The sequence below is a fragment of the Carica papaya genome, chromosome 8 (genome assembly GCF_054855325.1).
Source record: "Carica papaya isolate Zhongbai chromosome 8, ASM5485532v1, whole genome shotgun sequence".
Taxonomy (NCBI): Eukaryota; Viridiplantae; Streptophyta; class Magnoliopsida; order Brassicales; family Caricaceae; genus Carica; species Carica papaya.
Genome location: NC_142316.1, coordinates 20258896 through 20284997, shown reverse-complemented (window position 1 = coordinate 20284997; position 26102 = coordinate 20258896). Strand labels below are relative to the sequence as shown.

Here is a 26102-nt window from a genome sequence, read left to right as displayed (position 1 = left end):
TCCGGTCATTTGGTTCCTTGTGCGTTCACACTTCACCTCTCATTCTCGTTCTAATATCGATTAAAATGCCCCTGCTTCTTGACTCACATTTGCGTATAAACCAGCGGACCCTTGTTCCAGTCGCGCGTAACGTCGAACGACCTGTCTGAAAAAAAATTGGTGCGACACGAGGACTTCCTAGGAGGTCACCCATCCGAGTACTAATCTCGCCCAAGCACACTTCACTGCGGAGTTCTGATGGGATCCGGTGCATTAGTGCTGGTATGATCCCACCTGTTTAATTTCGCGCTGCAAATACATAAACTCATTCCCCTTTCTTCCCCCTCCCGTCATTTGTTTCCTTGTGCGTGCGCACTGCACCTCCCGTTCTCGTTCTAATATCAAGTAAAATGCTACAGCGCCGTGACTCACATTTGCGAATAAACCTGAGGACCATAATTTAAGTCGCGCGTAACGTCGAAAGCATCATCTGCAAAAAAATGGGTGCAACACGAGGACTTCACAAGAAAATGGGTGAAATATAAGGACTTCGTAGGAGGTAACCCACGCTAGTACTACTCTCGCCCAAGCACCCTTACCTACGGAGTTCTGATAGAATCTGTTGCATTTGTGCTGGTTTGATCGCACCTGTTTCATTTCGTGCTAAAAATACATACACTCCTTCTCCTTCCCTCCCCCTCCCATCAATTGTTTTCTTGTGCGTTCACACTGCACCTCTCCTTCTCGTTCTAATATCGATTAAAATGCCCCTGCTTCTTGACTCACATTTGCGTATAAAGAAGTGGACCCTAGTTCCAGTCGCGCGTAACGTCGAACGACCCGTCTGAAAAAAAAAATTAGTGCGACACGAGGACTTCCCAGGAGGACACCCATCCGAGTACTACTCTCGCCCAAGAACACTTAACTGCGGAGTTCTGATGGGATCCAGTGCATTTGTACTGGTATGATCGCACCTGTTTAATTTCGCGCTGCAAATACATAAACTCCTTCTCCTTTCTTCCCCCTCCCGTCATTTGTTTCCTTGTGCGTCCGCACTGCACCTCTCGTTCTCGTTTAAATATCAAGTAAAATGCCACGGCGCCGTGACTCACATTTGCGAATAAATCTGCGGACCATAATTAAAGTCGCGCGTAACGTCGAACGGCACATCTGAAAAAAAGAAAATGGGTGCAACACGAGAACTTCCCAGGAGGTAACCCATCATTGTACTACTTTCGCCAAAGCACACTTAACTGCGGAGTTCTGATGGGATCCGGTGCATTTGTGCTGGTATGATCGTACCCGTTTAATTCCGCGCTGCAAATACATAAACTCCTTCTCCTTTCTTCCCCCTTCCATCATTTGTTTCCTTGTGCGCGCGAACTGCACCTCCCGTGCTCGTTCTAAAATCAAGTAAAATGCTACGGTGCCGTGACTCACATTTGCGAATAAACCTGAGGACCATAATTCAAGTTGCGCGTATCATCAAAAGAATCATCTGCAAAAAAATGGGTGCAACACGAGGACTTCCTAAGAAAATGGGTAAAATATAAGGACTTCGCAGGAGGTCACCCATCCTAGTGCTACTCTCGCCCAAGCACCCTTAACCTGCGGAGTTCTGATAGAATCCGTTGTATTGGTGCTGGTATGATTGCTCATGTTTCATTCTGGGCTGCAAATACATACACTTTTTCTCCCTCCATCCCCCCTCCCGTCATTTGTTTCCTTGTGCGTGCATTCTGCATCTCTCCTTCTCGTTCTAATATCAATTAAAATGCCCCTGCTTCTTGACTCACATTTGCGTATAAACCAGCGGACCCTAGTTCCAGTCGCGCGTAACGTCGAACGACCCGTCTAAAAAAAAAAATTAGTGCAACACGAGGACTTCCCAGGAGGTCACCAATCCTAGTACTACTCTCACCCAAGCACACTTAATTGCGGAGTTCTGATGGGATCCGGTGCATTAATGCTGGTATGATCGCACCTATTTAATTTCGCGCTGCAAATACATAAACTCATTTCCCTTTCTTCCCCCTCCCGTCATTTGTTTCCTTGTGCGTGCGCACTGCACCTCTCGTTCTTGTTCAAATATCAAGTAAAATGCCACGGCGCCGTGACTCACATTTGCGAATAAATCTGCGGACCATAATTAAAGTCGCGCGTAACGTCGAACGGCACATCTGAAAAAAAAATGGGTGCAACACGAGAACTTCCTAGGAGGTAACCCATCATTGTACTACTTTCGCCAAAGCACAGTTAAATGCGGAGTTCTGATGGGATCCGGTGCATTTGTGCTGGTGTAACCACACCTGTTTAATTTCGTGCTGAAAATACATACACTCCTTCTTCCCTCCCCCCCTCCCGTCATTTGTTTCCTTGTGCCTTCACACTGCACCTCTCCTTCTCGTTCTAATATCGATTAAAATGCCTCTGATTCTTGACTCACATTTGCGTATAAGCCAGCGGACCATAGTTCCAGTCGCGCGTAACGTCGAACGACCCATCTGAAAAAAAATTGTTGCGATACGAAGACTTCCCAAGATGTCACCCATCCGAGTACTACTCTCGCCCAAGCACACTTAACTACAGAGTTCTGATGGGATCCAGTGCATTAATGGTGGTATGATGCCACTTGTTTAATTTTGCGCTTCAAATACATACACTCATTCTCTTTTCTTTCTCCTCCCGTCATTTCTTTCCTTGTGCGTACGCACTGCACCTCCCGTACTCGTTCTAATATCAAGTAAAATGCCACGACGCCGTGACTCACATTTGCGAATAAACCTGCGGATCGTAAATCAAGCCGCGCGTAACGTCGAAAGAATCATCTGCAAAAAGATGGGTGCAACACGAGGACCTCCCAAGAAAATGGGTGAAATATAAGGACTTCGCAGGAAATCACCCATCCGAGTACTTTTCTCGCCCAAGCACCCTTAACTGCGGAGTTCTGATAGAATCCGTTGCATTAGTGCTGGTATGATCCATCATGTTTCATTCTACACTGCAAATACATACACTCTTTCATCTCCCATCCCTCCTCCCGTCATTTGTTTCCTTGTGCGTACACTCTGCATCTCTCTTTCTCATTCTAATATCAAGTAATATGCCCCGGGACCGTGACTCACCTTTGTAAATGAACCAGCGGTTTATAATTCCATTCGCGCGTAACGTCGAACAACCCATCCGAAAAAAAATAGATGCAACACGAGGGCTTCCCAAGTGGTCACCCATCCGAGTACTACTCTCGCCCAAGCACACTTAACTGCGGAGTTCTGATGAGATCCGGGGCTTTGGTGCTGGTATGATCGCATAAGTTTAATTTTGCGCTGCAAATACATACACTCCTTCTCCTTTCTTCCCCCTCCCGTCATTTGTTTCCTTGTGCGTTCACACTTCACCTCTCATTCTCGTTCTAATATCGATTAAAATGCCCCTGCTTCTTGACTCACATTTGCGTATAAACCAGTGGACCCTAGTTCCAGACGCGCGTAACGTCGAACGACCCATCTGAAAAAAAATTGGTGCGACACGAGGACTTCCCAGGAGGTCACCCATCCGAGTACTAATCTCGCCAGAACACATTTAATTGCGGAGTTCTGATAGGATCCGGTGCATTAGTGCTGGTATGATCACACCCATTTAATTCTGCGCTGCAAATAGATAAATTCCTTCTCCTTTCTTCCCCCTCCCGTCATTTGTTTCCTTATGTGTGCGCACTGCAACTCCCGTGCTCGTTCTAATATCAAGTAAAATGCTACGGTGCCGTGACTCACGTTTGCGAATAAACCTGAGGACCATAATTGAAGTCGCGCGTATCGTCGAAAGAATCATCTGCAAAAAAATGGGTGCAACACGAGGACTTCCTAAGAAAATGGGTGAAATATAAGGAGTTCGCAGGAGGTAACCCAAGCTAGAACTACTCTCGCCCAAGCACCCTTACCTACGGAGTTCTGATAGAATCCGTTGCATTAGTGCTGGTATGATCGCACCTGTTTCATTTCGTGCTGAAAATACATACACTCTTTCTCCTTCCCTCCCCTTCCCGTCATTTATTTCCTTGTGCGGGCACTCTGCATCTCTCTTTCTCGTTCTAATATAGATTAAAATGCCCCTGTTTCTTGACTCACATTTGCGTATAAACCACTGGACCCTAGTTGCAGTCGCGCATAACGTCCAACGACCGGTCTGAAAAAAAAAATTAGTGCGACACGAGGACTTCCCAGGAGGTCACCCATCCGAGTACTACTCTCGCCCAAGCACAAAAATTGCAGAGTTCTGATGGGATCCAGTGCATTAGTGCTGGTATGATGCCATTTGTTTAATTTTGCGCTTCAAACACATACACTCCTTCTCTTTTCTTCCTCATCCCGTCATTTGTTTCCTTGTGCGTGCGAACTGCACCTCCCGTACTCGTTCTAATATCAAGTAAAATGCCACGGCGCCATAACTCACATTTGCGAATAAACCTGCGGACTATAAATCAAGTCGCGCGTAACATCGAAAGAATCATCTGCAAAAAGATGGGTGCAACACGAGGACCTCCCAAGAAAATGGGTGAAATATAAGGACTTCGCAGGAGGTCACCCATCCGAGTACTTTTCTCGCTCAAGCACCCTTAACTGCGAAGTTCTGATAGAATCCATTGCATTAGTGCTGGTGTGATCCCTCATGTTTCATTTTGCAATGCAAATACATACACTCTTTTTCCTCCCATCTCCCCTCCCCTCATTTGTTTCCTTGTGCGTGCTCTCTGCATCTCTCTTTCTCGTTCTAATATCAAGTAATATGCCCCGGCACTGTGACTCACCATTGTAAATGAACCACCAGTTTATAATTCTATTCGCGCGTAACGTCGAACAACCTATCCGAAAAAAAATAGGTGCAACACGAGGGCTTCCCATGTGGTCACCGATCCGAATACTACTCTCGCCCAAGCACACTTAACTGCGGAGTTCTGATGGGATCCGGGGCAGTAGTGCTGGTATGATCGCACCGGTTTAATTTCGCGCTGCAAATACATACACTCCTTCTCCTTTCTTCCCCCTCCCGTCAATTGTTTCCTTGTGCGTTCACACTTCACCTCTCATTCTCGTTCTAATATCGATTAAAATGCCCCTGCTTCTTGACTCACATTTGCGTATAAACCAGCGGACCCTAGTTCCATACGCGCGTAACGTCGAACGACCCGTCTGAAAAAAAATTGGTGCGACACGAGGACTTCCCAAGAGGTCACCCATCCGAGTGCTACTCTCGCCCAAGCACACTTAACTGCAGAGTTCTAAGGGGATCCGGTGTATTAGTGCTGGTATGATCGCAGCCGTTTAATTCCGCGCTGCAAATACATAAAATCCTTCTCCTTTCTTCCCCCTCCCGTCATTTGTTTCCTTGTGCGTGCGCACTGCACCTCTCGTTCTCGTTCAAATATCAAGTAAAATGCCACGGGACCGTGTCTCACATTTGCGAATAAATCTGCGGACCATAATTAAAGTCGCGCGTAACGTCGAACGGCACATCTGAAAAAAAGAAAATAGGTGCAACATGAGAACTTCCCAAGAGGTAACCCATCATTGTACTACTTTCGCCAAAGCACACTTCACTGCGGAGTTCTGATGGGATCCGGTGCATTTGTGCTGGTGTGACCGCACCAGTTTAATTTCGTTCTGAAAATACATACACTCCTTCTTCCCTCCCCCCCTTCCATCATTTGTTTCCTTGTGCGTTCACACTGCACCTCTCCTTCTCGTTCTAATATCGATTAAAATGCCCCTGATTCTTGACTCACATTTGCGTATAAGCCAGCAGACCATAGTTCCAGTTGCGCGTAACGTCGAACGACCCATCTGAAAAAAAATTGTTGCGATAGGAGGACTTCCCAAGAGGTCACCCATCCGAGTATTAATCTCGCCCAAGCACACTTAACTGCAGAGTTCTGATGGGATCTAGTGCATTAGTGCTGGTATGATGCCACTTGTTTGATTTTGCGCTTCAAATGCATACACTCCTTCTCTTTTCTTCCTCCTCCCGTCATTTGTTTCCTTGTGCGTGCGCACTGCACCTCCCGTACTTGTTTTAATATCAAGTAAAATGCCATGGCACCGTGACTCATATTTGTAAATAAACCTTTGGACCATAAATCAAGTCACGCGTAACGTCGAAAGAATCATCTGCAAAAAGATGGGTGCAACACGAGGACCTTCCAAGAAAATGGGTGAAATATAAGGACTTCGCAGGAGGTCACCCATCCGAGTATTTTTCTCGCCCAAGCACCCTTAACTGCGGAGTTCTGATAGAATCCATTGCATTAGTGCTGGTATGATCCCTCATGTTTCATTCTGCATTGCAAATACATACACTCTTTCTCCTCCCATCCCCCCTCCCGTCATTTGTTTCCTTGTGCGTGCACTCTGCATCTCTCTTTCTCGTTCTAATATCAAGTAATATGCCCCGGCACCGTGACTCACCTTTGAAAATGAACCAGCGGTTTATAATTCCATTCGCGCGTAACGTCGAACAATCCATCCGAAAAAAAATAGGTGCAACACGAGGGCTTCCCAGGTGGTCACCGATCCAAGTACTACTCTCACCCAAGCACACTTACCTGCGGAGTTCTGATGGGATCTGGGGCTGTAGTGCTGGTATGATCGCACCTGTTTAATTTCGCGCTGCAAATACATACACTCCTTCTACTTTATTCCCCCTTCCGTCATTTGTTCCCTTGTGCGTGCACACTGCACCTCTCGTTCTCGTTCAAATATCAAGTAAAATGCCAGGGCGCCGTGACTCACATTTGAGAATAAATCTGCGGACCATAATTAAAGTCGCGCGTAACGTCGAACGGCACATCTGAAAAAAAGAAAATGGGTGCAACACGAGAACTTCCCAGGAGGTAACCCATCATTGTACTACTTTCGCCAAAGCACACTTAACTGCGGAGTTCTGATGGGATCCGGTGCATTAGTGCTGGTGTGACCGCACCTGTTTAATTTCGTACTGAAAATACATACACTCCTTCTTCCCTCCCCCCTCTCATCATTTGTTTCCTTGTGCGTTCACACTGCACCTCTCCTTCTCGTTCGAATATGGATTAAAATGCCCCTGATTCTTGACTCACATTTGCATATAAACCAGCGGACCATAGTTCCAGTCGCGCGTACCGTCGTACGACCCGTCTAAAAAAAAAATTAGTGCGACACGAGGACTTCCCAGGAGGTCACCCATCCGAGTACTACTCTCGCCCAAGCACACTTGACTGCGGAGTTCTGATGGGATTCGGTGTATTAGTGCTGGTATGATCGCACCTGTTTAATTTCGCGCTGCAAATAGATAAACTCCTTCTCCTTTCTTCCCCATCCCGTCATTTGTTTCCTTGTGCGTGCGTACTGCACCTCTCGTTCTCGTTCAAATATCAAGTAAAATGCCACGGCGCCGTGACTCACATTTGCGAATAAATCTGCGGACCATAATTAAAGTCGCGCGTAACGTCGAACGGCACATCTGAAAAAAAGAAAATGGGTGCAACACGAGAACTTCCCAGGAGGTAACCCATCATTGTACTACTTTCGCCAAAGCACATTTAATTGCAGAGTTCTGATGGGATCCAGTGCATTAGTGCTGGTATGATGCCACTTGTTAAATTTTGCGCTTCAAATACATAGACTCCTTCTCTTTTCTTCCTCCTCACGTCATTTGTTTCCTTGTGCGTGCGCACTGCACCTCCCGTACTCGTTCTAATATCAAGTAAAATGCCACGGGGCCGTGACTCACATTTGCAAATAAACCTGCGGACCATAAATCAAGCAGCGCGTAACGTCGAAAGAATCATATGCAAAAAGATGGGTGCAACACGAGGACCTCCCAAGAAAATGGGTGAAATATAAGGACTTCGTAGGAGGTCACCCATCCGAGTACTTTTCTCGCCCAAGAACCCTTAACTGCGGAGTTCTGATAGAATCCGTTGCATTAGTGCTGGTATGATCCCTCATGTTTCATTCTGCACTGCAAATACATACACTCTTTCTCCTTCCATCCCCCTCCCGTCATTTGTTTCCTTGTGCGTGCGCACTGCACCTCTCGTGCTCGTTCTAATATCAAGTAAAATGCTACGGTGCCGTGACTCACATTTGCGAATAAACCTGAGGACGATAATTCAAGTCGCACGTATCGTCGAAAGAATCATCTGCAAAAAAATGGGTGCAACACGAGAACTTCCTGAGAAAATGGGTGGAATATAAGGACTTCGCATGAGGTCACCCATCCTAGTGCTACTCTCGCCCAAGCACCCTTAACTTGCGGAGTTCTGATAGAATCCGTTGCATTGGTGCTGGTATGATTGCTCATGTTTCATTCTGCGCTGCAAATACATACACTTTTTCTCCCTCCATCCCCCCTCCCGTCATTTGTTTCCTTGTGCGTGCACTCTGCATCTCTCCTTCTCGTTCTAATATCAATTAAAATGCTCCTGCTTCTTGACTCACATTTGCGTATGAACCAGGGGACCCTAGTTCCAGTCGCGCGTAACGTCGAACGACCCGTCTAAAAAAAAAATTAGTGCGACACGAGGACTTCCCAGGAGGTCACCCATCCGAGTACTACTCTCGCCCAAACACACTTAACTGCGGAGTTCTGATGGGATCCGGTGCATTAGTGCTGGTATGATCGCACCTGATTAATTTCGCGCTGCAAAGACATAAATTCCTTCCCCTTTCTTCCCCCTCCCGTCATTTGTTTCCTTGTGCGTGCGCACTGCACCTCTCGTTCTCATTCAAATATCAAGTAAAATGCCACGGCGCCATGACTCACATTTGCGAATAAATCTGTGGACCATAATTAAAGTCGCGCGTAACGTCGAACGACACATCTAAAAAAAAGAAAATGGGTGCAACACGCGAACTTACCACGAGGTAACCCATCAATATACTACTTTCACCCAAGTACACTTAACTGCGGAGTTCTGATGGGATCCGGTGCATTAGTGCTAGTATGATCGCACCTGTTTAATGGTGCGCTGAATATACATAAATTCCTTCCCCTTTCTTCCCCCTCCCGTCATTTGTTTCCTTATGCGTACGCACTACACCTCTCGTTCTCGTTCAAATATCAAGTAAAATGCCACGGCGCCGTGACTCACATTTGCGAATAAATCTGCGGAACATAATTAAAGTCGCGCGTAATGTCGAACGACACATCTGAAAAAAAGAAAATGGGTGCAATACAAGAACTTCCCACGAGGTAACCCATCATTGTACTACTTTCACCAAAGCACACTTAACTGCAAAGTTCTGATGGGATCCGGTGCATTTGTGCTGGTCTGATCGCACATGTTTAATTTTACGCTGCAAATACATAAACTCATTCCCCTTTCTTCCCCCTCCCGTCATTTGTTTCCTTGTGCGCGCGCACTGCACCTCCCGTTTTCGTTCTAATATCAAGTAAAATGCCACGGCGCCGTGACTCACATTTGCGAATAAACCTGAGGACCATAATTCAAGTCGCGCGTAACGTCGAAAGAATCATCAGTAAAAAAATGGGTGCAACACAAGGACTTCAGAAGAAAATGGGTGAAATATAAGGACTTCGCAGGAGGTAACCCATGCTAGTACTACTCTCGCCCAAGCACCCTTACCTACGGAGTTCTGATAGAATCCGTTGCATTAGTGCTGGTATGATCGCACCTGTTTCATTTTGTGCTGAAAGTACAAACACTCATTCTCCTTCCCTCCCCCTCCCATCAATTGTTTCCTTGTGCGTTCACACTGCACCTCTCTTTCCCGTTCTAATATCGATTAAAATGGGTGCAACACGAGGACTTCACAAGAAAATGGGTGAAATATAAGGACTTCCCAGGTGGTCACCCATCCGAGTAATACCATCGCCCAAGCACACTTAACTGCGTAGTTCTGTTGGGATCCAGAGCTTTAGTGCTGGTATGATCGCACCTGTTTAATTTCAAGCTGCAAATACATAAACTCCTTCTCCTTTCTTCCCCCTCCCGTCATTTGTTTCCTTGTGCGTGCGCACTGCACCTCTCGTTCTCGTTCAAATATCAAGTAAAATGCCACGGCGCCGTGACTCACATTTACGAATAAATCTGCGGACCATAATTAAAGTCGCGCGCAACGTCGAACGGCACATCTGAAAAAAAGAAAATGGGTTCAACACGAGAACATCCTAGGAGGTAACCCATCATTGTACTACTTTCGTCAACGCACACTTAACTGCAGAGTTCTGATGGGATCCGGTCCATTTGTGCTGGTGTGACCGCACCTGTTTAATTTCGTGCTGAAAATACATACACTCCTTCTTCCCTCCCCCCCTCCCATCATTTGTTTCCTTGTGCGTTCACACTTCACCTCTCATTCTTGTTCTAATATCGATTAAAATGCCCCTGCTTCTTGACTCACATTCGCGTATAAACCAGCGGACCCTAGTTCCAGACGCGGGTAACGTCGAACGACCCGTCTGAAAAAAAACTTGTGCGACACGAGGACTTCCCAGGAGGTCACCCATCCGAGTACTAATCTCGCCCGAGCACACTTCACTGCGAAGTTTTAATGGGATCCGGTGCATTAGTGCTGGTATGATCGCAACTGTTTAATTTCGCGCTGCAAATACATAAACTCATTCCCCTTTCTTCCCCCTCCCGTCATTTGTTTCCTTGTGCGTGCGCACTGCACCTCCCGTTCTCATTCTAATATAAAGTAAAATGCCACGGCGCCATGACTCACATTTGCGAATAAACCTGAAGACCATAATTCAAGTCGCGCGTAATGTCGAACGGCACATCTGAAAAAAAAAAATGGGTGCAACACGAGAACTTCCCAGGAGGTAACCCATCATTGTACTACTTTCGCCAAAGCACACTTAACTGCGGAGTTCTGATGGGATCCGGTGCTTTTGTGCTGGTGTGATCGCACCTGTTTAATTTCGTGCTGAAAATATATACACTCCTTCTTCCCTGCCCCCCTCCCATCATTTGTTTTCTTGTGCGTTCACACTGCACCTCTCTTTCTCGTTCTAATATCGATTAAAATGCCCCTGATTCTTGACTCACATTTGCGTATAAACCAGCGGACCCTAGTTCCAGTCGCGCGTAACGTCGAACGACCCGTTTGAAAAAAAATTGGTGTGACACGAGGACTTCCCAGGAGGTCACCCATCCGAGTACTAATCTCGCCCAAACTCACTTAACTGCGGAGTTCTGATGGGATCCGGTGCATTAGTGCTGGTATGATCGCACCCGTTTAATTTCGCACTGCAAATACATAAAGTCCTTCTCCTTTCTTCCCCCTCCCGTCATTTGTTTCCTTGTGCGTGCGCACTGCACCTCCTGTGCTCGTTCTAATGTCAAGTAAAATGCTACGGTGCCGTGACTCACATTTGCGAATAAAACTGTGGACCATAATTCAAGTCGCGCGTATCGTCGAAAGAATCATCTGCAAAAAAATAGGTACAACACGAGGACTTCCTAAGAAAATGGGTGAAATATAAGGACTTCGCAGGAAGTCACCCATCCTAGTGCTACTCTCGCCCAAGCACCCTTAACTTGCGGAGTTCTGATAGAATCCGTTGCATTGGTGCTGGTATGATTGCTCCTGTTTCATTCTGCGCTGCAAATACATACACTTTTTCTCCCTCCATCCCCCCTCCCGTCATTTGTTTCCTTGTGCGTGCAGTCTGCATCTCTTTTTCTCGTTCTAATATCGATTAAAATGCCCCTGCTTCTTGACTCACATTTGCGTATACACCAGCGGACCCTAGTTTCAGTCGCGCGTAACGTCGAACGACCCGTCTGAAAAAAAAATTAGTGCGGCATGAGGACTTCCCAAGAGGTCAACCATCCGAGAACTACTCTCGCCCAAGCACACTTAACTGCGGAGTTCTGATGGGATCCGGTGAATTAGTGCTGGTATGATCAAACCTGTTTAATTTTGCGCTGCAAATACATAAACTCCTTCTCTTTTCTTCCCCCTCCCGTCATTTGTTTCCTTGTGCGTGCACACTGCACCTCTCCTTCTCGTTCAAATATCAAGTAAAATGACACAGCGCCATGACTCACATTTGCGAATAAATCTGCAGACCAAAATTAAAGTCGCGCGTAACGTCGAACGACACATCTGAAAAAAAGAAAATGGGTGCAACACGAGAAGTTCCCACGAGGTAACCCATCATTGTACTACTTTCGCCAAAGCACACTTAACTGCGGAGTTCTGATGGGATCCGGTGCATTTGTGCTTGTATGATTGCACCTGTTTAATTTCGCGCTGCAAATACATACACTCATTCCCCTTTCTTCCCCCTCCCGTCATTTGTTTCCTTGTGCGTGCGCACTGCACATCCCGTTCTCGTTCTAATATCAAGTAAAATGCCATGGCGCCGTGACTCACATTTGCGAATAAACCTGAGGACCATAATTCAAGTCGCGCGTAATGTCGAAAGAATCGTCTGCAAAAAAATGGGTGCAACACGAGGACTTCAGAAGAAAATGGTTGAAATATAAGGACTTCGCAGGAGGTAACCCATGCTAGTACTACTCTCGCCCAAGCACCCTTACCTACGGAGTTCTGATAGAATCCGTTGCATTAGTGCTGGTATAATCGCACGTATTTCATTTCGTGCTCAAAATACATACACTCCTTCTCCTTCCCTCCCCCTCCCATGAATTGTTTCCTTGTGCGTTCACACTGCACCTCTCATTCTCGTTCTAATATCGATTAAAATGCCCCTGCTTCTTGACTCACATTTGCGTATAAACCAGCGGACCCTAGTTCCAGTCGCGCGTAACGTCGAACGACCCGTCTGAAAAAAAATTGGTGCGACACGACGACTTCCCAGGAGGTCACCAATCCGAGTACTACTCTCGCCAAAGAACACTTATCTGCGGAGTTCTGATGGGATCCGGTGCATTAGTGCTGGTATGATCGCACCCGTTTAATTCCGCGCTGTAAATACATAAACTCCTTCTCCTTTCTTCCCCCTCCCGTCATTTGTTTCCTTGTGCGTGCGCACTGCACCTCCCGTGCTCGTTCTAATATCAAGTAAAATGCTACGGTGCCGTGACTCACATTTGCGAATAAACCTGAGGACCATAATTCAAGTCGCGCGTATCGTCGAAAGAATAATCTGCAAAAAAATGGGTGCAACACGAGGACTTCGTAAGAAAATGGGTGAAATATAAGGACTTCGCAGGAGGTCACCCATCCTAGTGCTACTCTCGCCCAAGCACCCTTAACTTGCGGAGTTCTGATAGAATCCATTGCATTGGTGCTGGTATGATTGCTCATGTTTCATTCTGCGCTACAAATACATATACTTTTTCTCCCTCCATCCCCCCTCCCGTCATTTGTTTCCTTGTGCGTGCACTCTGCATCTCTCTTTCTCATTCTAATATCGATTAAAATGCCCCTGCTTCCTGACTCACATTTGCGTATAAACCAGTGGACCCTAGTTCCAGTCGCGCGTAACTTCAAACGACCCGTCTGAAAAAAAAATTATTGCAATACGAGGACTTCCCAAGAGGTCACCCATCCAAGTACTACTATCGCCCAAGCACACTTAACTACGAAGTTCTGATGGGATCCGGTGCATTAGTGCTGGTATGATCGCAACTGTTTAATTTCGCGCTACAAATACATAAACTCCTTCTCCTTTCTTCCCCCTCCCGTCATTTGTTTCCTTGTGCGTGCGCATTGCACCTCTCGTTCTCGTTCAAATATCAAGTAAAATGCCACGAAGCCGTGACTCACATTTGCGAATAAATCTGCGGACCATAATTAAAGTCGCGCGTAACGTCGAACGGCACATCTGAAAAAAACAAAATGGGTGCGACACGAGAACTTCCCAGGAGGTAACCCATCTTTGTACTACTTTTGCCAAAGCACACTTAACTGCGGAGTTCTGATGGGATCCGGTGCATTTATGCTGGTGTGACCGCACTTGTTTAATTTCGTGCTGAAAATACATACACTCCTTCTTCCCTCCCCCCCTCCCATCATTTGTTTCCTTGTGCGTTCACACTGCACCTCTCCTTCTCGTTCTAATATCGATTAAAATGCCCCTAATTCTTGACTCACATTTGCGTATAAACCAGCGGACCATAGTTCCAGTCGGGTGTAACGTCGAATGACCCATCTGAAAAAAAATTGTTGCGATACGAGGACTTCCAAAGATGTCACCCATCCGAGTACTACTCTCGACCAAGCACACTTAACTGCAGAGTTCTGATGGGATCCAGTGCATTAGTGCTGGTATGATGCCACTTGTTTAATTTTGCGCTTCAAATACATACACTCATTCTCTTTTCTTCCTCATCCCGTCATTTGTTTCCTTGTGCGTGCGCACTGCACCTCCCGTACTCGTTCTAATATCAAGTAAAATGCCACGGCACCGTGACTCACCTTTGCAAATGAACCAGCAGTTTATAATTCTATTCGCGCGTAACGTCGAACAACCCATCCGAAAAAAAATATATGCAACACGAGGGCTTCCCAAGTGGTCACCCATCCGAGTACTACTCTCGCCCAAGCACACTTAACTGCGGAGTACTGATAGAATCCGTTGCATTAGTGCTGCTATGATCGCACCTCTTTAATTTCGCGCTGCAAATACATAAACTCATTCCCCTTTCTTCCCCCTCCCGTCATTTGTTTCCTTGTGCGTTCACACTTCACCTCTCATTCTCGTTCTAATATCGATTAAAATGCCCCTGCTTCTTGACTCACATTTGCGTATAAACCAGCGGACCCTAGTTCCAGACGCGCGTAACGTCGAACGACCAGTCTGAAAAAAAATTTGTGCGACACGAGGACTTCCCAGAAGGTCAACCATCCGAGTACTAATCTCGCCCAAGCACACTTAACTGCGGAGTTCTGATGGGATCTGGGGCTTTAGTGCTGGTATGATCGCACCTGTTTAGTTTCTCGCTGCAAATACATACACTCCTTCTCTTTTCTTCCCCCTCCCGTCATTTGTTTCCTTGTGCGTGCGCGCTACACCTCCCGTTTTCGTTCTTATATCAAGTAAAATGCTACAGCGCCGTGACTCACATTTGCGAATAAACCTGAGGACCATAGTTCAAGTCGCGCGTAACGTCGAAAGAATCATCTACAAAAAAATGGGTGCAACACGAGGACTTCACAAGAAAATTGGTGAAATATAAGGACTTCGTAGGAGGTAACCCATGCTATTACTACTCTCGCCCAAGCACCCTTACCTACGGAGTTCTGATAGAATCGGTTGCATTAGTGCTGGTATGATCGCACCTGTTTCATTCTGCGCTGCAAATACATACACTTTTTCTCCTTCCCTCCCCCTCCCATCAATTATTTCCTTGTGCGTTCACACTGCACCTCTCCTTCTCGTTCTAATATCGATTAAAATTCTCCTGCTTCTTGACTCACATTTGTGTATAAACCAGTGGACCCTAGTTCCAGTCGCGCGTAACATCGAACGACCCGTCTGAAAAAAATTGGTGCGACACGAGCACTTCCCAAGAGGTCACCCATCCGAGTACTACTCTCGCCCAAACACACTTAACTGCGGAGTTCTGAAGGGATCCGGTGCATTAGTGCTGGTATGATCGCACCCGTTTAATTCCGCACTGCAAATACATAAACTCCTTCTCCTTTCTTCCCTCTCTCGTCATTTGTTTCCTTGTGCGTGCGCACTGCACCTCCCGTACTCGTTCTAATATCAAGTAAAATGCCACGGCGCCGTGACTCACATTTGAGAATAAACCTGCAGACCAAAAATCAAGTCGCGCGTAACGTCGAAAGAATCATCTGCAAAAAGATGGGTGCAACACGAGGACCTCCCATGAAAATGGGTGAAATATAAGGACTTCGCAGGAGGTAACCCATGCTAGTACTACTCTCGCCCAAGCACCCGTACCTACGGAGTTCTGATAGAATCCGTTGCATTCGTGCTGGTATGATCGCACCTGTTTCATTTCGTGCTGAAAATACATACACTCATTCTCCTTCTCTCCCCCTCCCATCAATTGTTTCCTTGTGCGTTCACACTGCACCTCTCCTTCTCTTTCTAATATCGATTAAAATGCCCCTGCTTCCTGACTCACATTTGCGTATAAACCAATGGACCCTAGTTCCAGTTGCGCGTAACGTCGAACGACCCGTCTGAAAAAAAAAATTAGTGCGACACGAGGACTTTCCAGGATATCACCCATCCGAGTACTACTCTCGCCCAAGCACACTTAATTGCGGAGTTCTAATGGGATCCGTAGCATAGTGCTGGTATGATCGCACCTGTTTAATTTCGCGCTGCAAATACATAAACTCCTTTTCATTTCTTCCCCCTCCCGTCATTTGTTTCCTTGTGCGTGCGCATTGCACCTCTCGTTCTCGTTCAAATATCAAGTAAAATGCTACGGCGCCGTGACTCACATTTGCGAATAAGTCTGCGGACCATAATTAAAGTCGCGCATAACGTCGAACGGCACATCTGAAAAAAAAAACAAAGGATGAAACACGAGAACTTCCCAGGAGGTAACCCATCATTGTACTACTTTCGCCAAAGCACACTTAACTGCGGAGTTCTGATGGGATCCGGTGCATTTGTGCTGGTGTGACCGCACCTGTTTAATTTCGTGCTGAAAATACATACACTCCTTCTTCCCTCCCCCCCTCCCATCATTTGTTTCCTTGTGCGTTCACACTACACCTTTCCTTCTCGTTCTAATATCGATTAAAATGTCCCTGATTCTTGACTCACATTTGCATATAAACCAGCGGACCATAGTTCCAGTCGCGCGTAACGTCGAACGACCCATCTGAAAAAAAATTATTGCGATACGAGGACTTCCCAAGAGGTCATCGATCCGAGTACTACTCTCAACCAAGCACACTTAACTGCAGAGTTCTGATGGGATCCGGTGCATTAGTGCTGGTATGATGACACTTGTTTAATTTTGCGCTTCAAATACATACACTCCTTCTCTTTTCTTCCTCCTCCCGTCATTTGTTTCCTTGTGCGTGCGCACTGCACCTCCCGTACTCGTTCTAATATCAAGTAAAATGCCACGGCGCCGTGACTCACATTTGCGAATAAACCTGCGGATCATAAATCATGTTGCGCGTAACGTCAAAAGAATCATCTGCAAAAAGATGGGTGCAACACGAGGACCTCCAGAGAAAATGGGTGAAATATAAGGACTTCGCAGGAGGTAACCCAACCGAGTACTACTCTCGCCCAAGCACACTTAACTGCAGAGTTCTAATGGGATCCGGGGCTTTATTGCTGGTATGATCGCACCGGTTTAATTTCGCGCTGCAAATACATACACTCCTTCTCCTTTCTTCACCCTCCCGTCAATTGTTTCCTTGTGCGTTCACATTGCACCTCACATTCTCGTTCTAATATCGATTAAAATGCCCCTGCTTCTAGACTCACATTTGCGTATAAACCAGCGGACCCTAGTTCCAGTCGCGCGTAACGTCGAACGACCCGTCTGAAAAAAAAATTTTGCGACACGAGAACTTCCCAGGAGGTCACCCATCAGAGTACTGCTCTCGCCCAAGCACACTTAACTGCGGAGTTCTGATAGGATCCGTTGCATTAGTGGTGGTATGATCGCACCCGGTGAATTCCACACTGCAAATACATAAACTCCTTTCCATTTCTTCCCCCTCCCGTCATTTGTTTTCTTGTGCGTGCGCACTGCACCTCCCGTGCTCGTTCTAATATCAAGTAAAATGTTACGGTGCCGTGACTCACATTTGCGAATAAATCTGAGGACCATTATTCAAGTCGCGCGTATCGTCGAAAGAATCATCTACAAAAAAATGGGTGCAACACGAGGACTTCCTAAGAAAATGGGTGAAATATAAGGACTTCGCAGGAGGTCACCCATCCTAGTGCTACTCTTGCCCAAGCACCCTTAATTTGCGGAGTTCTGATAGAATCCGTTGCATTGGTGCTGGTATGATTGCTCATGTTTCATTCTGCGCTGCAAATACATACACTTTTTCTCCCTCCATCCCCCCTCCTGTCATTTGTTTCCTTGTGCGTGCACTTTGCATATCTCTTTCTCGTTCTAATATCGATTAAAATGCCCCTGCTTCTTGACTCACATTTGCGTATAAACCAGTGGACCCTAGTTCCAGTCGCGCATAACGTCGAACGACCCATCTGGAAAAAAAAATTAGTGCGACACGAGGACTTCCCAAAAAGTCACCCATCCGAGTACTACTCTCGCCCAAGCACACTTAACTGCAGAGTTCTGATGGGATCCGGTGCATCAGTGCTGGTATGATCGCACCTGTTTAATTTCGCGCTGCAAGTACACAAACTCCTTCTCCTTTCTTCCCCCTCCCGTCATTTGTTTCCTTGTGCGTGCGCACTGCACCTCTCGTTCTCGTTTAAATATCAAGTAAAATGCCACGGCGCCGTGACTCACATCTGCGAATAAATCTGCGGACCATAATTAAAGACGCGCGTAACGTCGAACTACACATCTGAAAAAAAGAAAATGGGTGCAACACGAGAACTTCCCAGGAGGTAACCCATCATTGTACTACTTTCGCCAAAGCACACTTAACTGCGGAGTTCTGATGGGATCCGGTGCATTTGTGCTTGTATGATCGCACCCGTTTAATTCCGCGCTGCAAATACATAAACTCCTTCTCCTTTCTTCCCCCTCCCGTCATTTGTTTCCTTGTTCGGGTGCACTGCACCTCCCGTGCTCGTTCTAATATCAAGTAAAATGCTATGATGCCGTGACTCACATTTGCGAATAAACCTGAAGACCATAATTCAAGTCGCGTGTATCGTCGAAAGAATCATCTGCAAAAAAATGGGTGCAACACGAGGACTTCCTTAGAAAATGGGTGAAATATAAGGACTTCGCAGGAGGTAACCCATGCTAGTACTACTCTCGCCCAAGCACCCTTACCTACGGAGTTCTGATAGAATCCGTTGAATTAGTGCTGGTATGATCGCACTTGTTTCATTTCGTGCTGAAAATATATACACTTCTTCTCCTTCCCTCCCCCTCCCATCATTTGTTTTCTTTTGCGTGCACTCTGCATCTATCATTCTCGTTCTAATATCAATTAAAATGCCCCTGCTTCTTGACTCACATTTGCGTATAAGCCAGTGGACCCTAGTTCCAGTCGCGCGTAACGTCGAACGACCCGTCTGAAAAAAAAAATTAGTTCGACACAAGGACTTCCCAGGAAGTCACCCATCCGAGTACAACTCTCGCCCAAGCACACTTAAATGCGGAGTTCTGATAGGATCCGGTGCATTAGTGCTGGTATGATCGCACCTGTTTAACTTCGCGCTGCAAATACATAAACTCCTTCTCCTTTCTTCCCCCTCCCGTCATTTGTTTCCTTGTGCGTGCGCACTGCACCTCCCGTTCTCGTTCAAATTTCAAGTAAAATGCCACGGCGCAGTGACTCACATTTGCGAATAAATCTGCGGACCATAATTAAAGTCGCGCGTAACGTCGAACTGCACATCTGAAAAAAAGAAAATGGGTGCAACACGAGAACTTCCCAGGAGGTAACCCAACATTGTCTACTTTCGCCAAAGCACACTTAACTGTGGAGTTCTGATGGGATCCCTTGCATTTGTGCTGGTGTGACCGCACCTGTTTAATTTCGTGCTGAAAATACATACACTCCTTCTTCCCTCCCCCCCTCCCATCATTTGTTTCCTTGTGCGTTCACACTGCACCTCTCCTTCTCGTTCTAATATCGATTAAAATGCCCCTGATTCTTGACTCACATTTGCGTATAAACCAGCGGACCATAGTTCCAGTCGCGCGTAATGTCGAACGACCTATCTGAAAAAAAATTGTTGCGATACGAGGACTTCCAAAGAAGTCACCCATCCGAGTACTACTTTCGCCCAAGCACACTTAACTGCAGAGTTCTGATGGGATTCAGTGCATTAGTGCTGGTATGATGCCACTTGTTTAATTTTGCGCTCCCAAGAGGTCACCCATCTGAGTACTACTCTCGCCAAAGCACACTTAACTGCGGAGTTCTGATGGGATCCGGTGCATTAGTGCTGGTATGATCCCTCATGTTTCATTCTGCACTGCAAATACATACATTCTTTCTCCTCCCATCCCCCCTCCCGTCATTTGTTTCCTTGTGCGTGCACTCTGCATCTCTCTTTCTCGTTCTAATATCAAGTAATATGCCCCGGTACCGTGACTCACCTTTGCAAATGAACTAGCGGCTTATAATTCTATTCGCGCTTAACGTCTAACAACCCATCCGAAAAAAAATATGTGCAACACGAGGGCTTCCCAAGTGGTCACCCATCCGAGTACTACTCTCGCCCAAGCACACTTAACTGCGGAGTTCTGATAGAATCCATTGCATTAGTGCTGGTATGATCGAACCTGTTTAATTTCACGCTGCAAATACATACACTCCTTCTCCTTTCTTCCCCCTCCCGTCATTTGTTTCCTTGTGCGTTCACACTTCACCTCTCATTCTCGTTCTAATATCGATTAAAATGTCCCTGCTTCTTGACTCACATTTGCGTATAAACCAGCGGACCCTAGTTCCAAACGCGCGTAATGTCAAACGACCCGTATGAAAAAAAATTGGTGCGACACGAGAACTTCCCAGGAGGTCACCCATCCGAGTACTAATCTCACACAAGCACACTTCACTGCGGAGTTCTGATGGGATCCGGTGCATTAGTGCTGGTATGATCGCACCCGTTTAATTCCGCACTTCAAATACATAAACTCCTTCTCCTTTCTTCCCCCTCCCGTCATATATTTCCTTGTGCGTGCGCTCTCCATCTCTCTTTCTCGTTCTAATATCAAGTAATATGCCCCGGCACCGTGACTCACCTTTGCAAATGAACAAGCGGTTTATAATTCCATTCGCGCGTAACGTCGAACAATCCATCCGAAAAAAAATAGGTGCAACACGAGGGCTTTCGAGGAGGTCACCCATCCGAGTACTACTCTCGCCCAAGCACACTTAACTGCAGAGTTCTGATGGGATCCAGTGCATTAGTGCTGGTATGATCGCACCCGTTTAATTCCGCGCTGCAAATACATAAACTCCTTCTCTTTTCTTCCCCCTCCCGTCATTTCTTTCCTTGTGCATGCGCACTGCACCTCCTGTGCTCGTTCTAATATCAAGTAAAATACTACGGTGCCGTGACTCATATTTGCGAATAAACCTGAGGACCATAATTCAAGTCGCGCGTAACGTCGAAAGAATCATCTGCAAAAAAATGGGTGCAACACGAGAAATTTACAAGAAAATAGGTAAAATATAAGGACTTCGTAGGAGGTAACCCATGCTAGTACTACTCTCGCCCAAGCACCCTTACCTATGGAGTTCTGATAGAATCCGATGCATTAGTGCTGGTATGATCGCACCTATTTCATTTCGTGCTGAAAATACATACACTCTTTCTCCTTCCCTCCCCCTCCCGTCATTTGTTTCCTTGTGCGTGCACTCTGCATCTCTCTTTCTCGTTCTAATATCGATTAAAATGCCCATGCTTATTGACTCACATTTGCGTATAAACCAGTGGACCCTAGTTGCAGTCGCGCATAACGTCGAACGACCGGTCTGAAAAAAAAAATTAGTGCGACACGAGAACTTCCCAGGAGGTCACCAATCCGAGTATTACTCTCGCCGAAGCACACTTAACTGTGGAGTTCTAATCGGATCCGATGCATTAGTGCTACTATGATCGCACCTTTCTAATTTCGCGCTGCAAATACATAAACTCCTTCTCCTTTCTTCCCCCTCCCGTCATTTGTTTCCTTGTGCGTGCACACTGCACCTCACGTTCTCGTTCAAATCTCAAGTAAAATACCATGGCGCCGTGACTCACATTTGCGAATAAATTTGCAGACCATAATTAAAGTCACGCGTAACGTCGAACGGCACATTCGAAAAAAAGAAAATGGGTGCAACACGAGAACTTCCCAGGAGGTCCCCCATCCGAGTACAACTCTCGCCAAAGCACAATTAATTGCGGAGTTCTGATGGGATCTGGTGCATTAGTGCTGGTATGATCGCAACTGTTTAATTTCGCGCTGCAAATACATAAACTCCTTCTCCTTTCTTCCCCCTCCCGACATTTGTTTCCTTGTGCGTGCGCACTGCACCTCTCGTTCTCGTTCAAATATCAAGTAAAATGCCACGGCGCCATGACTCACATTTGCGAATAAACCAGCGGACCATTGTTCCAGTCGCGCGTAACGTCGAATGACCCGTCTGAAAAAAAATTGGTGCGACACGAGGACTTACCAGGAGGTCACCCATATGAGTACTACTCTCGCCCAAGCACACTTAACTGCGGAGTTCTGACGGGATCCGGTGCATTAGTGCTGGTATGATCGCACCCGTTTAATTCCGCGCTGCAAATACATAAACTCATTCCCCTTTCCTCCCCCTCCCGTCATTTGTATCCTTGTGCGTGCGCACTGCACCTCCCGTTCTCGTTCTAATATCAAGTAAAATACTACAGTGCCGTGACTCACATCTACGAATAAACCATAGGACCATAATTCAAGTTGCGCGTTACGTCGAAAGAATCATCTGCAAAAAAATGGGTACAACACGAGGACTTCACAAGAAAATGGGTGAAATATAAGGACTTCGCAGGAGGTAACCCATGCTAGTACTACTCTCGCCTAAGCACCCTTACCTACGGAGTTCTGATAGAATCCGTTGCATTAGTGCTGGTATGATCGCACCTGTTTCATTTCGCGCTGCAAATACATACACTCCTTCTCCTTTCTTCGCCCTCCCGTCATTTGTTTCCTTGTGCGTGCGCACTGCACCTCTTGTTCTCGTTCAAATATCAAGTAAAATGCCACGGCGCCGTGACTCACATTTGCGAATAAATCTGCGGACCATAATTCAAGTCGCGCGTAATGTCGAACGACACATTTGAAAAAAAGAAAATGGGTGCAACACGAGAACTTCCCAGGAGGTAACCCATCATTGTACTACTTTCGCCAAAGCACACTTAACTGCGGAGTTCTGATGGGATCTGGTGCATTTGTGCTGGTGTGACCGCACCTGTTTAATTTCGTGCTGAAAATACATACCCTCCTTCTTCCCTCCCCCCCTCCCATCATTTGTTTCCTTGTGCGTTCACACTGCACCTCTCCTTCTCGTTCTAATATCGATTAAAATGCCCAAGATTCTTGACTCACATTTGCGTATAAACCAGCGGACCATAGTTCCAGTCGCGCGTAACGTCGAACGACCCGTCTGAAAAAAAATTGGTGCGACACGAGGACTTCCCAGGTGGTCACCAATCCGAGAACTACTCTCGCCCAAGCACACTTAACTGTAGAGTTCTGATGGGATCCAGTGCATTAGTGCTGGTATGATCGCACCCGTTTAATTCCGCGCTGCAAATACATAAACTCCTTCTCCTTTCTTCCCCCTCCCGTCATTGTTTCCTTGTGCGTGCGAACTGCACCTCCCGTGCTCGTTCTAATATCAATTAAAATACCACGGTGCCGTGACTCACATTTGCGAATAAACCTGCGGACCATAAATCAAGTCGCGCGTAACTTCGAAAGAATCATCTGCAAAAAGATGGGTGCAACACGAGGACCTCCCAAGAAAATGGGTGAAATATAAGGACTTCGCAGGAGGTCACCCATCCGAGTACTTTTCTCGCCCAAGCACCCTTAACTGCGGAGTTCTGATAGAATCCGTTACATTAGTGCTGGTATGATCCCTCATGTTTCATTCTGCACTGCAAATACATACACTCTTTCTCCTCCCATCCCCCCTCCCATCATTTGTTTCCTTGTGCGTGCACTCTGCATCTTTCTTTCTCGATCAAATATCAAGTAATATGCCCCGGCACCGTGACTCACCTTTGCAAATGAACCAGCGGTTTATAATTCCATTCGCGCGTAACGTCGAACAACCCATCTGAAAAAAAAATTGGTGCAACACGAGGGCTTCCCAAGTGGTCACCCTTTCGAGTACTACTCCCGCCCAAGCACACTTAACTGCGGAGTTCTGATTGGATCCAGAGCTTTAGTGCTGGTATGATCGCACCTGTTTAATTTCACGCTGCAAATACATACACTCCTTCTACTTTCTTCCCCCTCCCGTCATTTGTTTCCTTGTGCGTTCACACTTCACCTCTCATTCTCGTTCTAATATCGATTAAAATGCCCTTGCTTCTTGACTCACATTTGCGTATAAACCAGCGGACCCTAGTTCCAGACGTGCGTAACGTCGAACGACCCGTCTGAAAAAAAATTGGTGCGACACGAGTACTTCCTAAGAAAATGGGTGAAATATAAGGACTTCGCAGGAGGTCACCCATCCTAGTGCTACTCTCACCCATGCACCCTTAACTTGCGGAGTTCTGATAGAATCCGTTGCATTGGAGCTGGTATGATTGCTCATGTTTCATTCTGCGCTGAAAATACATACACTTTTTCTCCCTCCATCCCCCCTCCCGTCATTTGTTTCCTTTTGCGTGCACTCTGCATCTCTCATTCTCGTTCTAATATCGATTAAAATGCCCCTGCTTCTTGACTCATATTTGCGTATAAACCAGTGGACCCTAGTTCCAGTCGCGCGTAACGTCGAACGACCCGTCTGAAAAAAAAAAATTAGTGCGACACGAGGACTTCCCAGGAGGTCACCCATCCGAGTACTAATCTCGCCCAAACACACTTAACTGCGGAGTTCTAATGGAATCCGATGCATTAGTGCTGGTATGATCGCACCTGTTTATTTTTGCGCTGCAAATACATAAACTCCTTCTCCTTTCTTCCCCCTCCCGTCATTTGTTTCCTTGTGCGTGCGCACTGTACCTCTCGTTCTCGTTCTCGTTCAAATATCAAGTAAAATGCAACGGTGCCGTGACTCACATTTGCGAATAAATCTGCGGACCATAATTAAAGTCGCGCGTAATGTCGAACGGCACATCTGAAAAAAAAAAAATGGGTGCAACACGAGAACTTACCATGAGGTAACCCATCATTGTACTACTTACGCCAAAGCACACTTAACTACGAAGTTCTGATGGGATCCAGTGCATTTGTGCTGGTGTGACCGCACCTATTTAATTTCGTGCTGAAAATACATACACTCCTTCTTCCCTCCCCCATCCCATCATTTGTTTCCTTGTGCGTTCACACTGCACCTCTCCTTCTCGTTCTAATATCGATTAAAATGCCCCTGATTCTTAACTCACATTTGCGTATAAACCAGCGGACCATAGTTCCAGTCGCGCGTAACGTCGAACGACCAATATAAAAAAAAAAAAGTTGCAACACGAGGGCTTCCCAAGTGGTCACCCATCCGAGTACTACTCTCGCCCAAGCACACTTAACTGCGGAGTTCTAACGGTATCCAGAGCTTTAGTGCTGGTATGATCGCACCTGTTTAATTTCACGCTGCAAATACATACACTTCTTCTCCTTTCTTCCCCCTCCCGTCATTTGTTTCTTTGTGCGTTCACACTTCACCTCTCATTCTCGTTCTAATATTGATTAAAATGCCCCTGCTTCTTGACTCACATTTGCGTATAAACCAGTGGACCCTAGTTCCAGACGCGCGTAACATCGAACGACCCGTCTGAAAAAAAATTGATGCGACACGAGGACTTCCCAGGAAGTCACCCATCCGAGTACTAATCTCGCCCAAGCACACTTCACTGCGGAGTTCTGATGGGATCCGGTGCATTAGTGATGGTATGATCGCACCTGCTTAATTTCACGCTGCAAATACATAAACTCCTTCTCCTTTCTTCCCCCTCAAGTCATTTGTTTCCTTGTGCGTGCGCACTGCACCTCTCGTTCTCGTTCAAATATCAAGTAAAATGCTACGGCGCCGTGACTCACATTTGCGAATAAATCTGCGGACCATAATTAAAGTCTCGCGTAACGTCGAACGACACATATGAAAAAAAAAAATGGGTGCAACACGAGAACTTCCCAGGAGGTAACCCATCATTATACTACTTTCGCCAAAGCACACTTAACTGCGGAGTTCTGATGGGATCTGGTGCATTTGTGCTGGTGTGACCGCACCTGTTTAATTTCGTGCTGAAAATACATACCCTCCTTCTTCCCTCCCCCCCTCCCATCATTTGTTTCCTTGTGCGTTCACACTGCACCTCTCCTTCTCGTT

The 26102-nt window shown here is 46.4% G+C and overlaps 4 non-coding genes and 45 pseudogenes across 4 annotated transcripts; all 49 read right to left on the bottom strand.

Moving 5' to 3' along the window:
* Positions 1 to 156: 156 nt before the first annotated feature.
* LOC148250985 (5S ribosomal RNA) lies at positions 157 to 275 on the bottom strand (annotated as a pseudogene).
* A 561-nt stretch (positions 276 to 836) lies between these two features.
* LOC148250984 (5S ribosomal RNA) lies at positions 837 to 955 on the bottom strand. Its single transcript, XR_015814941.1, has one exon. It is a non-coding gene; the product is annotated as a 5S ribosomal RNA (ribosomal RNA).
* Positions 956 to 1164: 209 nt separating this feature from the next.
* LOC148250983 (5S ribosomal RNA) lies at positions 1165 to 1283 on the bottom strand (annotated as a pseudogene).
* A 563-nt stretch (positions 1284 to 1846) lies between these two features.
* Positions 1847 to 1965, bottom strand: LOC148250982 (5S ribosomal RNA; annotated as a pseudogene).
* A 206-nt stretch (positions 1966 to 2171) lies between these two features.
* LOC148250981 (5S ribosomal RNA) lies at positions 2172 to 2290 on the bottom strand (annotated as a pseudogene).
* Positions 2291 to 3173: 883 nt separating this feature from the next.
* Positions 3174 to 3292, bottom strand: LOC148250980 (5S ribosomal RNA; annotated as a pseudogene).
* Positions 3293 to 3497: 205 nt separating this feature from the next.
* On the bottom strand, positions 3498 to 3616 carry LOC148250979 (5S ribosomal RNA; annotated as a pseudogene).
* A 1239-nt stretch (positions 3617 to 4855) lies between these two features.
* On the bottom strand, positions 4856 to 4974 carry LOC148250978 (5S ribosomal RNA; annotated as a pseudogene).
* A 205-nt stretch (positions 4975 to 5179) lies between these two features.
* On the bottom strand, positions 5180 to 5298 carry LOC148250977 (5S ribosomal RNA; annotated as a pseudogene).
* Positions 5299 to 5507: 209 nt separating this feature from the next.
* Positions 5508 to 5626, bottom strand: LOC148250976 (5S ribosomal RNA; annotated as a pseudogene).
* A 204-nt stretch (positions 5627 to 5830) lies between these two features.
* LOC148250975 (5S ribosomal RNA) lies at positions 5831 to 5948 on the bottom strand (annotated as a pseudogene).
* Positions 5949 to 6509: 561 nt separating this feature from the next.
* On the bottom strand, positions 6510 to 6628 carry LOC148250974 (5S ribosomal RNA; annotated as a pseudogene).
* Positions 6629 to 6837: 209 nt separating this feature from the next.
* Positions 6838 to 6956, bottom strand: LOC148250973 (5S ribosomal RNA; annotated as a pseudogene).
* Positions 6957 to 7160: 204 nt separating this feature from the next.
* On the bottom strand, positions 7161 to 7279 carry LOC148250972 (5S ribosomal RNA; annotated as a pseudogene).
* Positions 7280 to 8523: 1244 nt separating this feature from the next.
* Positions 8524 to 8642, bottom strand: LOC148250971 (5S ribosomal RNA). The gene has a single exon (XR_015816047.1). It is a non-coding gene; the product is annotated as a 5S ribosomal RNA (ribosomal RNA).
* A 209-nt stretch (positions 8643 to 8851) lies between these two features.
* Positions 8852 to 8970, bottom strand: LOC148250970 (5S ribosomal RNA; annotated as a pseudogene).
* Positions 8971 to 9179: 209 nt separating this feature from the next.
* LOC148250969 (5S ribosomal RNA) lies at positions 9180 to 9298 on the bottom strand (annotated as a pseudogene).
* A 1150-nt stretch (positions 9299 to 10448) lies between these two features.
* Positions 10449 to 10567, bottom strand: LOC148250968 (5S ribosomal RNA; annotated as a pseudogene).
* A 208-nt stretch (positions 10568 to 10775) lies between these two features.
* On the bottom strand, positions 10776 to 10894 carry LOC148250967 (5S ribosomal RNA; annotated as a pseudogene).
* A 204-nt stretch (positions 10895 to 11098) lies between these two features.
* On the bottom strand, positions 11099 to 11217 carry LOC148250966 (5S ribosomal RNA; annotated as a pseudogene).
* Positions 11218 to 11779: 562 nt separating this feature from the next.
* LOC148250965 (5S ribosomal RNA) lies at positions 11780 to 11898 on the bottom strand (annotated as a pseudogene).
* A 209-nt stretch (positions 11899 to 12107) lies between these two features.
* LOC148250964 (5S ribosomal RNA) lies at positions 12108 to 12226 on the bottom strand (annotated as a pseudogene).
* A 559-nt stretch (positions 12227 to 12785) lies between these two features.
* On the bottom strand, positions 12786 to 12904 carry LOC148250963 (5S ribosomal RNA; annotated as a pseudogene).
* A 562-nt stretch (positions 12905 to 13466) lies between these two features.
* On the bottom strand, positions 13467 to 13585 carry LOC148250962 (5S ribosomal RNA; annotated as a pseudogene).
* A 209-nt stretch (positions 13586 to 13794) lies between these two features.
* LOC148250961 (5S ribosomal RNA) lies at positions 13795 to 13913 on the bottom strand (annotated as a pseudogene).
* A 528-nt stretch (positions 13914 to 14441) lies between these two features.
* On the bottom strand, positions 14442 to 14560 carry LOC148250960 (5S ribosomal RNA; annotated as a pseudogene).
* Positions 14561 to 14765: 205 nt separating this feature from the next.
* LOC148250959 (5S ribosomal RNA) lies at positions 14766 to 14884 on the bottom strand (annotated as a pseudogene).
* A 558-nt stretch (positions 14885 to 15442) lies between these two features.
* Positions 15443 to 15561, bottom strand: LOC148250958 (5S ribosomal RNA). Its single transcript, XR_015815371.1, has one exon. It is a non-coding gene; the product is annotated as a 5S ribosomal RNA (ribosomal RNA).
* Positions 15562 to 16122: 561 nt separating this feature from the next.
* LOC148250957 (5S ribosomal RNA) lies at positions 16123 to 16240 on the bottom strand (annotated as a pseudogene).
* Positions 16241 to 16450: 210 nt separating this feature from the next.
* LOC148250956 (5S ribosomal RNA) lies at positions 16451 to 16569 on the bottom strand (annotated as a pseudogene).
* Positions 16570 to 16773: 204 nt separating this feature from the next.
* LOC148250955 (5S ribosomal RNA) lies at positions 16774 to 16892 on the bottom strand (annotated as a pseudogene).
* Positions 16893 to 17127: 235 nt separating this feature from the next.
* On the bottom strand, positions 17128 to 17246 carry LOC148250954 (5S ribosomal RNA; annotated as a pseudogene).
* Positions 17247 to 17451: 205 nt separating this feature from the next.
* On the bottom strand, positions 17452 to 17570 carry LOC148250953 (5S ribosomal RNA; annotated as a pseudogene).
* A 563-nt stretch (positions 17571 to 18133) lies between these two features.
* Positions 18134 to 18252, bottom strand: LOC148250952 (5S ribosomal RNA; annotated as a pseudogene).
* Positions 18253 to 18461: 209 nt separating this feature from the next.
* On the bottom strand, positions 18462 to 18580 carry LOC148250951 (5S ribosomal RNA). Its single transcript, XR_015814523.1, has one exon. It is a non-coding gene; the product is annotated as a 5S ribosomal RNA (ribosomal RNA).
* A 561-nt stretch (positions 18581 to 19141) lies between these two features.
* Positions 19142 to 19260, bottom strand: LOC148250950 (5S ribosomal RNA; annotated as a pseudogene).
* A 970-nt stretch (positions 19261 to 20230) lies between these two features.
* LOC148250949 (5S ribosomal RNA) lies at positions 20231 to 20349 on the bottom strand (annotated as a pseudogene).
* Positions 20350 to 20554: 205 nt separating this feature from the next.
* Positions 20555 to 20673, bottom strand: LOC148250948 (5S ribosomal RNA; annotated as a pseudogene).
* Positions 20674 to 20878: 205 nt separating this feature from the next.
* Positions 20879 to 20997, bottom strand: LOC148250947 (5S ribosomal RNA; annotated as a pseudogene).
* Positions 20998 to 21886: 889 nt separating this feature from the next.
* LOC148250946 (5S ribosomal RNA) lies at positions 21887 to 22005 on the bottom strand (annotated as a pseudogene).
* A 205-nt stretch (positions 22006 to 22210) lies between these two features.
* Positions 22211 to 22329, bottom strand: LOC148250945 (5S ribosomal RNA; annotated as a pseudogene).
* A 563-nt stretch (positions 22330 to 22892) lies between these two features.
* Positions 22893 to 23011, bottom strand: LOC148250944 (5S ribosomal RNA; annotated as a pseudogene).
* Positions 23012 to 23215: 204 nt separating this feature from the next.
* LOC148250943 (5S ribosomal RNA) lies at positions 23216 to 23334 on the bottom strand (annotated as a pseudogene).
* Positions 23335 to 23894: 560 nt separating this feature from the next.
* LOC148250942 (5S ribosomal RNA) lies at positions 23895 to 24013 on the bottom strand (annotated as a pseudogene).
* A 564-nt stretch (positions 24014 to 24577) lies between these two features.
* Positions 24578 to 24696, bottom strand: LOC148250941 (5S ribosomal RNA; annotated as a pseudogene).
* Positions 24697 to 24911: 215 nt separating this feature from the next.
* On the bottom strand, positions 24912 to 25030 carry LOC148250940 (5S ribosomal RNA; annotated as a pseudogene).
* A 204-nt stretch (positions 25031 to 25234) lies between these two features.
* LOC148250939 (5S ribosomal RNA) lies at positions 25235 to 25353 on the bottom strand (annotated as a pseudogene).
* A 205-nt stretch (positions 25354 to 25558) lies between these two features.
* Positions 25559 to 25677, bottom strand: LOC148250938 (5S ribosomal RNA; annotated as a pseudogene).
* Positions 25678 to 25885: 208 nt separating this feature from the next.
* Positions 25886 to 26004, bottom strand: LOC148250937 (5S ribosomal RNA; annotated as a pseudogene).
* Between the last annotated feature and the right edge of the window lie 98 nt (positions 26005 to 26102).